The 14,050-nt window shown below is 43.2% G+C and overlaps 1 long non-coding RNA gene across 3 annotated transcripts in view; it reads left to right on the top strand.

Moving 5' to 3' along the window:
* LOC144579999 (uncharacterized) overlaps positions 1 to 14,050 on the top strand; it is a 125,676-nt gene that overhangs the window by 41,796 nt on the left and 69,830 nt on the right. For all 3 annotated transcript variants that reach the window (XR_013528812.1, XR_013528810.1, XR_013528811.1), the window contains one exon: positions 9,295 to 9,408. This is a non-coding gene — a long non-coding RNA (uncharacterized LOC144579999). The remainder of the gene's footprint in view (positions 1 to 9,294; positions 9,409 to 14,050) is intronic.

Here is a 14,050-nt window from a genome sequence, read left to right as displayed (position 1 = left end):
AGGACAAAATGTTCCCAGACTGATCTGCTGTTGAGACAGGAAGCATTAAAACGGCCTCAGCTGTCAGCCATCTTAGAGGGTGCAGCCAGAGTCACTCTCCACCCCACTAGGACCTGGGGTGGCCCCAGGGGATGCTCCTTCCATAGTGGCTCCCCTACTTCCACCCTGATGTCCTAGAACTGAACCTCTGCCCTTAATCCAGCTCCCAAGTTTCTTCTTTGGTATATGGTTATATTGGTTATCTATTGCTGTGTAAAAAGTCACTTATAAACATAATGGTTGAAAACAACACATATTTATTATTGTACAGTCTCTGGGGTCAGCAATCCAGACAGGATCCCTTAGCTGGGATTTCTGTTTCAGGATGTCTCACAAGGCTGCCGTCAAATTTTCAGCTGAGGCAGGATCCATTTCCAACTCACTCAGTGGTTGCTGGAAGGATTCCATTCCTCGGGGGATACTGAACTGAAGGCCTCAATTCCTTGTAAGCTGTTGGCCACAGGCTGGTCTCAGTTCCTAACCACGGGTTTCTCCAGCGTGGCAGCTTGCCTCATCAAAGCTAGCAAGAGGCAGGGTGCGATGGCTCACACCTGTAATGCCAGCATGCTGTGGTGGCTGAGACAGGAGGATCACTTGAGCCAAGGAATTCAAGAACAACCTGGATGACATAGCAAGCCCTCATCTCTACAAGAAATTAAAAAAATTTAGCTGGGCTTGATGGCACATATGCCTGTGGTCCCAGCTGCTCGAGAGGCTGAGGTGGGAGGGCCACTCAAGCCCAGAAAGATGAGGCTGCAGTGAGCCAAAATGGCACCAATGCACTCCAGCCTGGGCAACAGAGCAAGACACTGTCTCAAAAAAAAAAAAACAAAAACAGCTAGCCAAGAGACTCAAAGAGAGTCTGCTAGCAAGAGTGAAGTCACAACCTTTTGTAACCAAATCAAGAAAGTGTGGCCAAATGCAGTGGCTCACACCTATAATCCCAGCACTTTGGGAAGCTGAGACAGGTCGATTGCCAGAGCTCAGGAGTTTGAGAACAGCTGGGCAGCACGGTGGAACCCCATCTCTACTAAAATACAAAAAAATTTCTAGGCATGGCAGTGTGTGCTTGCAGTCCCAGCTCCTTGGAGGCAGGAGAATTTCTTGAACCCTGGAGGTGGAGGTTGCAGTGAACTGCGATCACACCACTGGACTCCAGCCTGGGTGACAGAGCAAGACTCTGTCTCCAAAAAAAAAAAAGGTAGTTACATTTGGTCATCATTGTTATATTCTATGAGTTACAGATAAGTCACCAGGTCTAGCCACATTCAGTGTGAACAAATCATACAAGGGTGAGTGTCTGGAGGTGGGGACCATTTAAGAAGTCTACCTGTCACAACTCACAACTGACTAGAAAATCCTTGCTTTTCCTAAATCTTTTTTTTTTTTTTTTTGAGACAGAGTCTCACTCTGCCACCCAGGTCAGAGTGCAGTGGCATAATCTTGGCTCACTGCAACCTCTGCCTCCTGGGTTTAAGTGATGTTAATGCCTCAGCCTCCTCCCAAGTAGCTGGGGTTACAGGCATGTACCACCACGCTCGGCTAATTTTTGTTTTTTTTTAAAATTATTTGTATTTTTAGTAGAGACAGGGCTTTACCATGTTAGCTAGATTGGTCTTGAACTCCTGGCCTCAAGTGATCTGCCCACTTCAGCCTCCCAAAGTGCTGGGATTACAGGCATGAGCCACTGCACCCGGCCCAAATTTTCCCTAAATTTATCTGCTGAAGATAATTCTTCTGACAGTTGTCTTCACCACCGTGGTTGAACCAAGACAGAAAAATCTCATGACCTTAGATGTCCCTGTAGTCATAATAGCTAATGCTTCTAGAGTGCCAGTTACATGCCAGGCTTTGCATGCACTTTCTCTGAACTTCACAAGTAGTAGCTCATTTAATATTCACAACACTCTTTGGAAATGGAGACTCTCATCAACTTATTTTGCAGACAAAGCAACTGAGCCACAGAGAAACAAGTATTATATCTTGCCAAAGGTAACAAAACTATTAAGTGGTGGAAGTGGGATTTGCGGGCTGGGAGTTTGGTTCCGGAATTCTTGGTGTGAACCATTATGCTATTCTTATAACATACGTATAAGCTGGAATACAATACTGTCCAGTCTGGCCTCATGTGACATTAAAATAAAACATTTGAAGCATAGCTAAGCAACCAAAATGAAATTCCAACATTTAATTGACATTAAAAGTATTCAACCTATAACCTAAAGCAACACATCTTGGGTCTCAGAGCCTTTCATTTGTCAGCTTTCCTCTGTGACTGTTCCCTGAAACCCAGCCCAGATTATTTTTCATTTTCCTTTTTCCATACTTCTCTCTTGGCACCTTATGATATAGGCTGACTTTGTCTTCTGGCTTCATTCTTTAGTATCCTGTTCATGTAGCCCCTTGCCTGAACTTTATACACAAAAGTGTAATCCTAGAATTGACCCAAGCCACCAAGAATATTACCCCTTATCCTCCTAACACTCAAGTCTGCCTTTTCTCTTCCTATTTCTGTATCATAAGAAAAACAGAAAACCAGCAAAGACAGAATTATCTTTGGAGATTAGGGAAGAGGGAGAAGCTGAGCAAATTAAGAGAACTTCTATTTAGCTGCTGGGGATGGAGGAGAGAAAAGACAGTTGACTGGGAACACATAGGTAATGATTCTTGTCTTTGGCACATTCCCAGGGATGCATGACTGAGGTGCTATGTCCTTATCATCACAGAGGGCCAGGCAGAGTGGGGCTGACCCAAAAGCACAGAGGGTCTTGGGCATGGCAAAGAAGCTTCCCCTCCTGATCCAACTCAGCCTGCTGTTTCCTCTCAAGCAGTGAATGGGGGAAATTTCATGGAGGGTGGGGGTGGGGGAGGAAGGGCAGATGCCTCCAGCTCCAGCTAGCTCACCAATCCCCGCTGCCAGCCCTCAGACCCAGGATCCAAACCTTCCTTCCAAGCTGGAGGTCTGTTCACAGAAGGACTGTGAGAACTACCAGGAAAGATTGAGAAGCCACACTTCACTTTCTCTCAAGGTAAAACAAGGGAACAGACGTTTTTCTTTTTTTGAGACGGAGTCTCACTCAGTCATCCAGGCTGGAGTGCAATGGCACCATCTCAGCTCACTGAAACCTCTGCCCTCTCCCACCCTGGGTTCAAACGATTCTCCTGCCTCAGCCTCTCCAGTTGTCGTTGGGATTACAATTGTCTGCCACCGCACTCAGCTAACTTTTTGTATCTTTAGTAGAGATGGGGTTTCACCATCTTGGCCAGGCTGGTCTTGAACTTCTGACCTTGTGATACACCAGCCTCGGGCTCTCAAAGTGCTGAGATTACAAACTTGAGCCACCGCACCTGGCCTATGGGAACAGACTTTTGAATCCTGCACATGGGGGTCACCTTAGCAAAGTGCCTCCATACGTCCTCTGTCCATTTCTGCTGCCCGCACATTGTTCATAATTTCTGTCCAGACTCACTTCAACTGTCCATGAAGTCAACCCTGACTTCCCATCTCTCTCCCTGTTGTTGAGGTCAAATGCCACTGCCAGTCTAATCTTCCCAAACACCAGTCTGATTACACATCTCCCCACTGGAAACTTTTCAGTTACTCTTCTTGCCTAGACCTCAAGACTCTTGAAGCTCCCTTTCTGGACATGTTTTTCTTTTTTTCATTTATCTATTTATCTATCATCTATCTATCTATCATCTATCTATCTATTTATTTATTGAGACCATCTCTGTCACTCAGGCTGGAGTGCAATGGCCTGATCTCGGCTCACTGCAACCTCTGCCTTCCAGGTTCAAGCAATTCTCCTGCCTCAGCCTTCTGAGTAGCTGGTACTATAAGTCTGTGCCTTCACACCTGGCTAATTTTTGTATTTTTAATAGAGATGGGGTTTCACTGTGTTGGTCAGGCTTGTCTTGAACTCCTGACCTCAAGTGATCTGCTCACCTCAGCCTCTCAAAGTGCTGGGATTACAGGGATCAGCCATCACACCTTGTCTACACACATTTTTCCATGTTTCCTTTGATCCCTCCAAAATCTATGATGCTGATTGCCATGCACGTTATACTCTTCTGCTTCCAAGTTCCCATCATTTCTCCTATGTCTGAAACCTTCTGATTCCCTTGGCTCACCTCTCCTCCACCTACCAAATTCAAAGGCTATCTAAAAAGCCACTTCCCACGAGAAACATCTGCAGATAACTGCAGCCGAGTGTGAATTCTCCCCTTTCATTTCCCATATCATTAATTGATTCTCTTGGTCTGGAATTTTTCTTATATATTAATATACTCCCCCATTTATTAGAAAATATGTTGATAGAAAAGGTGTTTTCTTGCTCAACTCTGAATTTTCTGCCAAGCAAAGAGCCTTAATCACATGCATGTTTAACATTTAATAAATAGTATTTGATTTAAAATGAAGTCTGCAGGACTGATATCTTCTCTGTCCTAATTTATTATTTTACATACCCTGCTGGAATAGGTGGGGATGGTACAAGACACACTTCTTTGAAGAGGGAGGGCATGAGGGATAGCATGAGACAGGGCCTGACCTGGGCGGTCATGATGAAATCAAGCTATGGGATGGGCTTTATCAAAGCCCATAAGCATCTAGTCTTGGGTGTTACTCGGTGAGCAATGTCTTTATCCAGCCTTACCTCATGCTCTTTCTTCAACCCTGTCACACACCACTGTCAGAGGGGGTGTGGCACAGGGCATGTCCAACAGGAGAGATAGCTACATCAATTCAAGTCTACAAATATCCATTCAGTGCCTACTAAGAGCCAGGCCTCTGCTACATGCTGGGGACAGAAGGGTGAACAAAACAGATGTGGCATGGACACCTCCAACATACAGTTTAAGTAAGAGTAGCTGCCAATACTGATAGTGACTACAGCAGGCCCTGGACTAAGTGTCTTACATGTGTTCTTTGTCTTAATCCTCACAACATTTTCTGTCATCACCCTTCTGTAGATGGAAAGATGGAGGCTAAAAGAGGTTAAGTCTTTTGCACTGGATTAGCAGGTGATAGAGAGGATTTCAACTTCAGGTTGTATGACTTGAGTTCATTCTTAGAAGCACCGACTTTGCCTCCTCAACATGCTATATTTTTCCCTGTTCCATTTGCACTTTGAATCTTGCAGTGTGGCTTTGGGTGAGGTGGATATGAAATTGACATAAAAAATTTTGTCTTTCTTTGCCTCTGGAGATTCCACATGTGTATAAGGTAATCTCTGCTCAGGTTTCTCCAACATTCCTTCACCTACATTACTCACAGACAAGGTAGCTTGTGGGCAGAGGCAGTGGCTGTTTGCTCATATATCTCACAGGCATTTCTCCCACCTTTCTCTGCCCTGATACTCCCCATTGTGTGTTTTATCCTTTTCTATTGTGTGAGTTTTTCAAGTCTTCTCACACCCTTTGTGGCACAAGTAATGCACAGGTAAAGAAAATGGGCCTTGAACATATTGGCAGTTCAACATATCACATGAATGTAGAAAAATCAATGCTTAATGTGTGGAGGAGACTTAGAGAATGTCTTACCCAGGTTTCATTTTTCTCCCTAGAGATGCTTGTAGGGTGTGTTGAGGTCCCTGACCCCACTGCTTCTGGATTCTCTACACTGATGTCCTCTGTGTGTAGAGCTTCCTGGAATATTTCCTCCAAAGATGGATTCTCTGGCTAATAGACATTCACACACCATGGAATACTATGCAGCCATAAAAAGGATGAGTTCACGTTGTTTGCAGGGATGTGGATGAATCTGGAAACCACCATTCTCAGCAAACTGACACAAAAACAGTTTGCACAGGAAAACTCCCATTTTTAAAACAATCAGATCTCCTAAGGCTTACTCACTATCATGAGAACAGCAAGAGGAAAGACCTGCCCCATGATTTAATTATCTCCCACAACACACAAAAATTATGGGATCTACATGAGATTGTGGATGGGGACACAGAACCAAACCATATCAGTATGAAATTTCAATTTGGGAAGATGGAAAAAGTTGTGGAGATGGATGGTCATGATGATTGCACAACAATTTGAATGTACTTAATGGCCACAGAACTGTAAAAATGGTTAAAATGGCAAATTTTATGCCATGAATATTTTACCATAATTTTAAAAATTTAGGCCAGGCAAGTGACTCACACCTGTAGTCCCAGCACTTTGAGAGGATGGGGTGGGAGGATCACTTGAGTGCAGGAGTTTGAGATCTGGGAAACATAGCAAGACCTTGTGCCTACTAAAAACTCTTGGAGTGTGGTGGAATTCACCTGTAGTCCCAGCTACTCAGGAGGCTAAGATGGTACAATGGCTTGGGCCCAGGAGTTTGAGACTGCAATAAGCTCTGGTCACACCACTGCTCTCTAGCCTCAGAGTGCAGAGACACTTGTCTCAAAATTAATTAATTAATTAATTTTTCATTTTTTGAAAGAGGAACCTGATCTTCAAGGCAAAGTGGCTTGTCCAAAGTTACTCAGCAAAGTGAGTAGCACAGTTTGGACTATACCCCAGTTCTACTGGCCATCAGGCTACAAATGTTCTCATTAAAAGATAGTCTCACAAGGCACAGTGGCTCATGCCTGTAATCCCAGCACTTTGGTAGGCTGAGGTGGGTGGATCACAAGGTCAGGAGTTCAAGACAAGCCAGGCCAACATTGTGAAACCCCATCTCTACTAAAAATACAAAATTAGCTGAGTATCATGGCATATGCCTGTAATCCCAGCTACTCAGGAGGCTGAGGCAGGAGAATTGCTTGAATCCAGGTGGTGGAGGTTGCAGTGAGCCAAGATTGTGGTACTGTACTCCAGGCTGGAAAACACAGCAAGACTCCATCTCAAAAAAAAAAAAAAAAAGATATCCTCTCCCCTCTAAAATGAAGGATCCTGGAGAGATGCCAGAGGAACTCCTGAGATCATCACTCTCTAGAGTCAGGAAGCGTTTCCACAGAAGCCCTTCTTCCTTGTCCATGGCCTTGCTGTCTTCATTCCACTTTCACTTTTTTTTTCCTCCCTGAACTGATGCTGTTGATTGTCAAGGCAGGTAACATTTTCATGGCAAGGCCCTGGTGAAGCAAATGCAGGTGGAATAGGCTCCGGTGGAAAGTGTATGTGTGGATGGGAGTTTTTCCATTTTTACCAACTCTCTGGGCTCTCAACTGTTGGGATTTCATTCCAAGTGGCATTTCCAGTACTGGGTTGGCTCCTGTTGCAAAAGTTTTGTTTTTCTAGGTGTACCTCTCCTGGACTTGTGGGTCACCTCCTAGGGACACTGCTGGTTGCCATCCTCCCGGGGCTCTGCCCATGCAGCCTGAACAGTGCCTCCATTATTGACAGAGCATGCCCTGGCAAGCTCTCAGGGTATGTCCTGTCCAGCTTGAGAGAGTGCACACGTTCAGGAGCCAGGTTGTTTCATCAGCTGCAAAAACATATGCTTTCCCAGTCTAATCAGTGGACCAGAGGAGAGTCCTCAGAGCTACCCAAGACAAGCCTTTTTAAATTTGGTCTTCAAATCCTGATGGACAGAACGTTTAACCTAAGATAGAAAAGTAAAGTCTGGGGTTGAGAGTTTAAAAACCACTCTGACTGTGGAGATGAACCTTCCCCAAGTAATTCAAGTAATGCCATAAAAGAAACTATTTTCTTCAATTTTTATTAAGCATCAACTGTGGGGCAGACACTGTGCTAAGAGCTTGAGTTATGCTGAGGAAATAAGAGAATCAAGTCCTCTGCCCTCGTGGAGCTTACAGTCTAGTAAGTTAGGAAGCAGGTAATAAGTAAGGAAACAACTAAATAGACAAGAACATTATAGACTGAAGTGCTAGGGAGATGATGGCAGGTAAGGGTGGCTGGAAGTGTCGGGTGAGGATGCTGCCTTGGATAATGTGGTGAGAGAAAGCCACACAGAGAAGGTGAATCTAAGCCAAAAACCTGAAAGATTATAAGAAGCCAAATATATGAAGAACTGGGAAAGCAACATATGCAAAGGCTGTAGGACAGAGAGGGGACCAGGAGAGCCATCAGGCTGGAGCAAAGGGAGCAAGGGAGAAAGAGGTCAGAGCCAGGACATCTGGGGCCTGGTGAGGTATACTAAGGACTTTGGCTTTTATTCTGAGGGCAGCAGGAGGCCGCTAAAGGTTTAAACTAAATGGAAATGATTTTGAACAGACTGCACCTCCTTGACTGAGACCTCCCTACTCATTTCTCTGACCATTTGACTCTCCAAATTACTGGGCCTTAGTTTTAAATAAGCCCTTCTCTTCACTCCTGATAAAAGGGCAGAAATTGGGCAGTTGATGGCCAGGCATCTTGGCTCACACCTGTAATCCCAGCACTTTGGGAGGCCAAGATGGGAGGATCACTTGAGTCCAGGAGTTTGAGACCAGCCTGGGCAACATAGAGAGACCTCATCTCTATTGATTAAGAGGGAAGAAGGAATGTGGGGATTCAGTCGGGCTGGGGAGAAATTCTAGTTATAGAGAATATACACAAACTCTTTTGGAAGACCTGAGAGTTTTTATTATAGTACTTGGCTGAAGGCAGCCTTGTCCCCTTAGTTAAATAAATTAGAGTAGAAACAGGAATGTGGGGAGTTTATCTAACTAACTTGCTTACTCATGTGGTCCTAAGACTAATTTTTGTTCTACCATGGTTGGTTAATTTCTTTCTACTCGGAAGGTCCACAATGTCGATTACCCTTTAGTGGTGTTAACTCAAGCCATTGTCAATTAATCTTTACTGAATAAATGCAAGTCTCACTGGCTGGTCATGGCCACGGCTGCAACTAAGTGGCCTGGACACTCAGCTGGACTGATAAGCAAAGTATCTGAGTCAGCATACGTTATTCATCCATCACTGAGTCAGGGAAACTATTTTTCTCAATATTTGTTAAGCATCAACCATGGGGCAGACAGACCCCTGCCAAGCAGGAAGGAGGAAGGAAGGAAGGAAGGAAGGAAGGAAGGAAGGAAGGAAGGAAGGAAGGAAGGAAGGAAGGAAGGAAGGAAGGAGAAGGAGGAGAAAAGAAGAAGAAAAAGAAGAAGAAGAGGAAGAAGAAGAAAGAAGAAGATGGAGAAGGAGGAAGAAGAAGAATAGGAAAAAGGAGGAGGAGAAGAGGAGCAAGAAGAAATAATTTAAAAACAGAAAGAAATTGGGTTGTCAGAAATTCCAGAGGCTGCCAATATTTCCATATGGACTAGGCTCCCAATTAAATCAACTTGCATAAGTTTCCATCCCCTTGTTTGCTTTTAGGTGTTGGAACTCAGCATGAAGAGCCTCCTCCTGCCTGAGTCTGACAAAGCAGAAAAGAACCTTGAGACCCCATCACTGATCTCACCACATCTGGAATGAAGACCAGGGCCTCAGGTATTTAAATAAAAAGTCCAGATTTTCTTCCCAGCCTCCTCCCACCACGCAACTCAAGTGAAGCAATAGTCATGCAACAGGTGGGTAACACAGTCACCATTTTCTTCATTTACCAAAGCCACAATTAACTTTAATTAAAACTCACCCATCTGCTCCCCATTACTCCACCTCCACCTGCAGAGGAAAACCCAGCTCACTCTCTACTTGTTACCCAGAAAAATAGAAACTGTTTTATGGGAGCACATGGACCTAGAGCCCATTTATAGAGTACTCATTTGTGTTCTGTTCTCTCATTGCACTGGACTGAGCCACTGGGGAAGAAAAACAGGTTGACATCTGGAAGAGATGCTGGAAAGGCTGAGATTCTGGCCTGTTTTCTTCTCACTAAAGAATTGTCTTTCTTAGTCCTTAAAGGATTCCTGGTTCCCACTCTACTTCATTTTCTTTCATTTGTTCCATGAATATTTCTTGAGCTGTTAATATATGTCAGGCAAAGAGTTGTACAAATCTTGTCTGGTGTGGTAGAATGAAAGAGCATGACTTGTGAAGTTGGAAGGTCTCAGTTTGGGGTCCAAGAAATTTTGCTCTTTTGGAACAAGTTATTTTACTTCTCAAAATGTTTCTGCTTTGACAGCTTACAGGCTGCTTTGAGGATCAAATATGAATATGAATATGAATGCTTTGTAAAGTGCTTCAAAATGATGGTTGTTTTTTGAGGCTATTGCCTTGGTTTGTACATGGATCTGCCTGTGGTCACTCATAACCTAGTAATGCCAATGATGCTATTGGAGATCAAGCTTTACATTCATGTGCCCTATCCAACATCCCTTGAGCAGCCCTAACAATGTGTTCCTATAACCATGTGATTTTATACAATTTGGAAAGTAAAAATATTTTAACAGTCATTGTTTAAGATCACTATGTCTTTCCTTTCTGACCTCACCATCGATCTTTTATTGAGTAGTGATGAGTTTGTAGGGGGCAGTTTTGGCATCTGACTAAGAAGAAGTTGAGTTGGGGATACATGAAGTTTGGATTGAGTGGCATATATTTATGTGGTTTGCAGTTGATTTTATATTTAGTTAGGTTATCACCAGCTCTCTTGATGTAGGAATGGCTTCCAGAAATACCCCTAATGCCATCAAGTTAATTCATCTAGTGTCATAACACAAAATTGCAGAGCCAAGGGCCAAACTGTGCTATGAACACGTCCCACAGTGTCCACCACCAGAAATACACATAAGTAATAGAGGAAAAATACAGTTTAAAATGTCTGGAACCAAAAGTTAGTCTTCAGAAAATGTTTCCAATCATCAGACGTATGCAGTTGTAAATGGAAGATTCAGTTCTCATTGAATACCTGGTTAAGAATAAAATTTGCTACTATCAGAAATACATGTGATAGTAGAGTGTACAGGATTATTAACACATAATACACATATATCTTTTGATGAGACCTTCACAAAATAGGATTGGTCACAATTCCTGGATTCATAGGGCATAAACTGTAGCAGTGCCACCAACAGCAAGCCCATCTGTGTAGGAAGTCCCATATTTTATGCATCCGATCAGATCACATCACCTCTTAGCACATCTGATGCTCTTTGGGCTGACAAGGTCTATTCATTAACAAAAAGGCACACAACATTGACACAGAAATGGCAAAATGGCCTTAGGAGTTTTCTTATATCAAAACTCCTATACATATTCATTAATAAATCAATGTAAGTAATAGTAAAGTAACTTGATTACACAATTATAATTAGATTGTAGTTACAGTTCAATACAAGAAGCAATTTAAAATTGCTCTTCTGAGGCCAGGAGTGGCCTCATGCCTCTAATTCCAGCATTTTGGGGGGCTGAAGTAGGAAGATCACTTGAGATCAGAAATTCAAGACCAGTCTGGCCAAGAGGGTGAAACCCCATCTCTACTAAAAATACAAAAATCAGCCAGTCGAGATGGTGGTTGCCTGTAATCTCAGCTACTTGGGAGGCTGAGGGAGGAGTATCACCTGAACCCAGGAGGCAGAGGTTGCAGTGAGTTGAGATTAGGTCATTACACTCCAGTCTGGGCAGCAAGAGAAAAACTCCATCTTAAAGTAGTGTTTATTTTAATTTCAGATTTGTTTTATGTGTTTTTAAGAATTTGTAATCATATAGAAATTACCAAAAATATATAGAGGTGTGTTGGACAGATGATGAATAAAGTATTACAGTTTTGTAAAATGTGGTAATGTTTGTAATATCTGCCAGCATTTCTACATTTGAAAATTACTATTATTTCAGCCAGGTGTGGTGGCTCATGCCTGTAATCCTAGCAGTTTGGGAGGCCGGGGCAGGTGGATCACCTGAGATCACCAGTTCAAGGCTAGCCTGACCAACATAGTGAAACCTCGTCTCTACTGAAAATACAAAAAATTAGCCAGGCATTGTGATGGGTGCCTGTCATCCTGGCTACTTGGGAGGCTGAGGCAGGAGAATCACTTGAACCTGGGAAGCAGAGGTTGCAGTGAGCTGAGCTCACACCCTTGCACTCCAGCCTGGGCAACAAGAGCGAGACTCCATCTCAAAAAAACCAAAAAACGATTATTTCTTAGCTTATTCCAAATGAATATTTTAAATAAATAATAAATATGTGTGTTAATATTAATATTTAATTATGGTAAATATTTATTATTTGTACATACTTAATATTATATCGTATCTTTTTTCTTAAAGAGAATCCCCAAATTGTTTAAGCCTCAGGGCCCTCAAAGCCTGAATCCACTCCTGCCTTTGGATGGTGCCAAATGTGGTTGCTCTGCCCCACTTTGCTGTAGACATGAGTCCAGGATTCATGCCCTACTCACTGATTCACCCTCCACTCTAAGCTATAAAACCCAAGAATGCACATCACAGTTCCCAGTACCTGCCACCCAATAGACTGGGCATCCCAGAATCTGCCTAGGCAAATGTATTAGTCCATCCTCACAGTGCTAATAAAGACACACCTGAGACCGGCTAATTTATAAATGTTTTTTTAAAAGTTTAATGGACTCACAGTTCCACATGGCTAGGGAGGCCTTGTAATCATAGCAGAAGGCAAAGGAAGAGCAAAGGCAGGTGTTATATGCTGCCAGGCAAGAGAGCATGTACAGGGGAACTGCTCTTTATCAAACCATCATATCTCATGAGACTTATTCACTAATCATGAGAACAGCATGGGAAAACCCACACTCACAAATCAATTACCTTCCACCACGTCCCTTCCAGGCACATGGGGATTATAGGAAGCTACAATTCAAGATGAGTTTTGGGTGGGGACACAGCCAAACCATATCAGCAAAGATTCTCATTAATGGGTTTTGAGCATTAGGGCTAGTATAGGAAGCCAAAAGAGGATAAGGCAGCAAGAAAACCACAGAGATAACCAAGCACATGCCTGGCAGATAAAAACCACACAGTGCCAACTCACAGTGAAGATATTAAAAGACTGTTTATACATCTCTACCCAGAGTATTAGTTAAGCAGCAATAACCAACCATAGGAAAGTATCTCTGTGGTGGAAAATTAACATTATCCACCAAAATTGATTTTGTTTTCTTCCAGAAATGTAGAGTTTAAACTAGGCACATGGACACTTATCTAGAGATTACACTTCCCAGCCTCCTTAGTGGCTGGCTGTGAATATACAACTAAGTTCACCAACTGAAGTGTGAGCCAGAAATGTGTGTGACTAGTGACTGGCTTGTTTTTAAAAAGAAATTGCTTCCCTTGTCTTTTTCCCTTTTACATCCCTGCCAGTTAGAAAGTGATGACTTCCCAGGCATCTTCAAACACATGGATGAGGCTGGCCACAGTGGCTCACACCTGCAATCCTAGCACTTTGACAGGCCAAGGTGGGTGGATCACCTGAGGTCAGGAGTTGAAGACCAGCCTGACTGACATGGTGAAAACCCATCTCTACTAAAAATACAAAAATTAGCCGGGCATGGTGGTGCATGCCTGTAATCCCAGCTACCTGGGAGGCTGAGGCATGAGACTCACTTGAACCCAGGAGGCAAAAGTTGCAGTGAGCCAAGATCATGCCACTGCACTCTAGCCTGGGTGACAGAGTGAGACTCTGCCTCAAAACAAACAAACTAACAAAAGAAAAAAAAAACACAGATGAGAACAATGCACAGAGCCAGAAATTCCCAAACTTCTCAGTTCACAGCATGCTTAGTGTCTCAGTAATTTTATCACAGAGCTCCCAGGCCAAAAGAAGTACTCAAAAGTTCTGTTTATAGAGTAGTTTTATTCAAACAACCTAAGTTCATATATTCTAACAACTTAATGTCAAAACTGAGAGGTCTAAGATTTCATCCTATTTGTAAACTAGCAAGTTAGCCTGCCACAGTTTCATGGATGCTGGCAGAAGACACAAGACTCCTGGGTCAGAGACTGAGGAATTTATTTATTTATTTATTTTTTGAGATGGAGTTTCGCTGTTGTTTTGTAGAGACGGGGTTTCACCTTGTTGACCAGGATGGTCTCAATCTCTTGACCTCGTGATCCACCCGCCTCGGCCTCCCAAAGTGCTGGAATTATAGGTGTGAGCCACCACGCCCCACCAGGAATTTATTACTCTTGGCAGTAGCAATAGCCAGAGTGTCCTCATTAG

The sequence above is a fragment of the Callithrix jacchus genome, chromosome 17, assembly GCF_049354715.1.
Source record: "Callithrix jacchus isolate 240 chromosome 17, calJac240_pri, whole genome shotgun sequence".
Taxonomy (NCBI): domain Eukaryota; kingdom Metazoa; phylum Chordata; class Mammalia; order Primates; family Cebidae; genus Callithrix; species Callithrix jacchus.
This window is presented reverse-complemented; position numbering and strand designations above follow the sequence as displayed.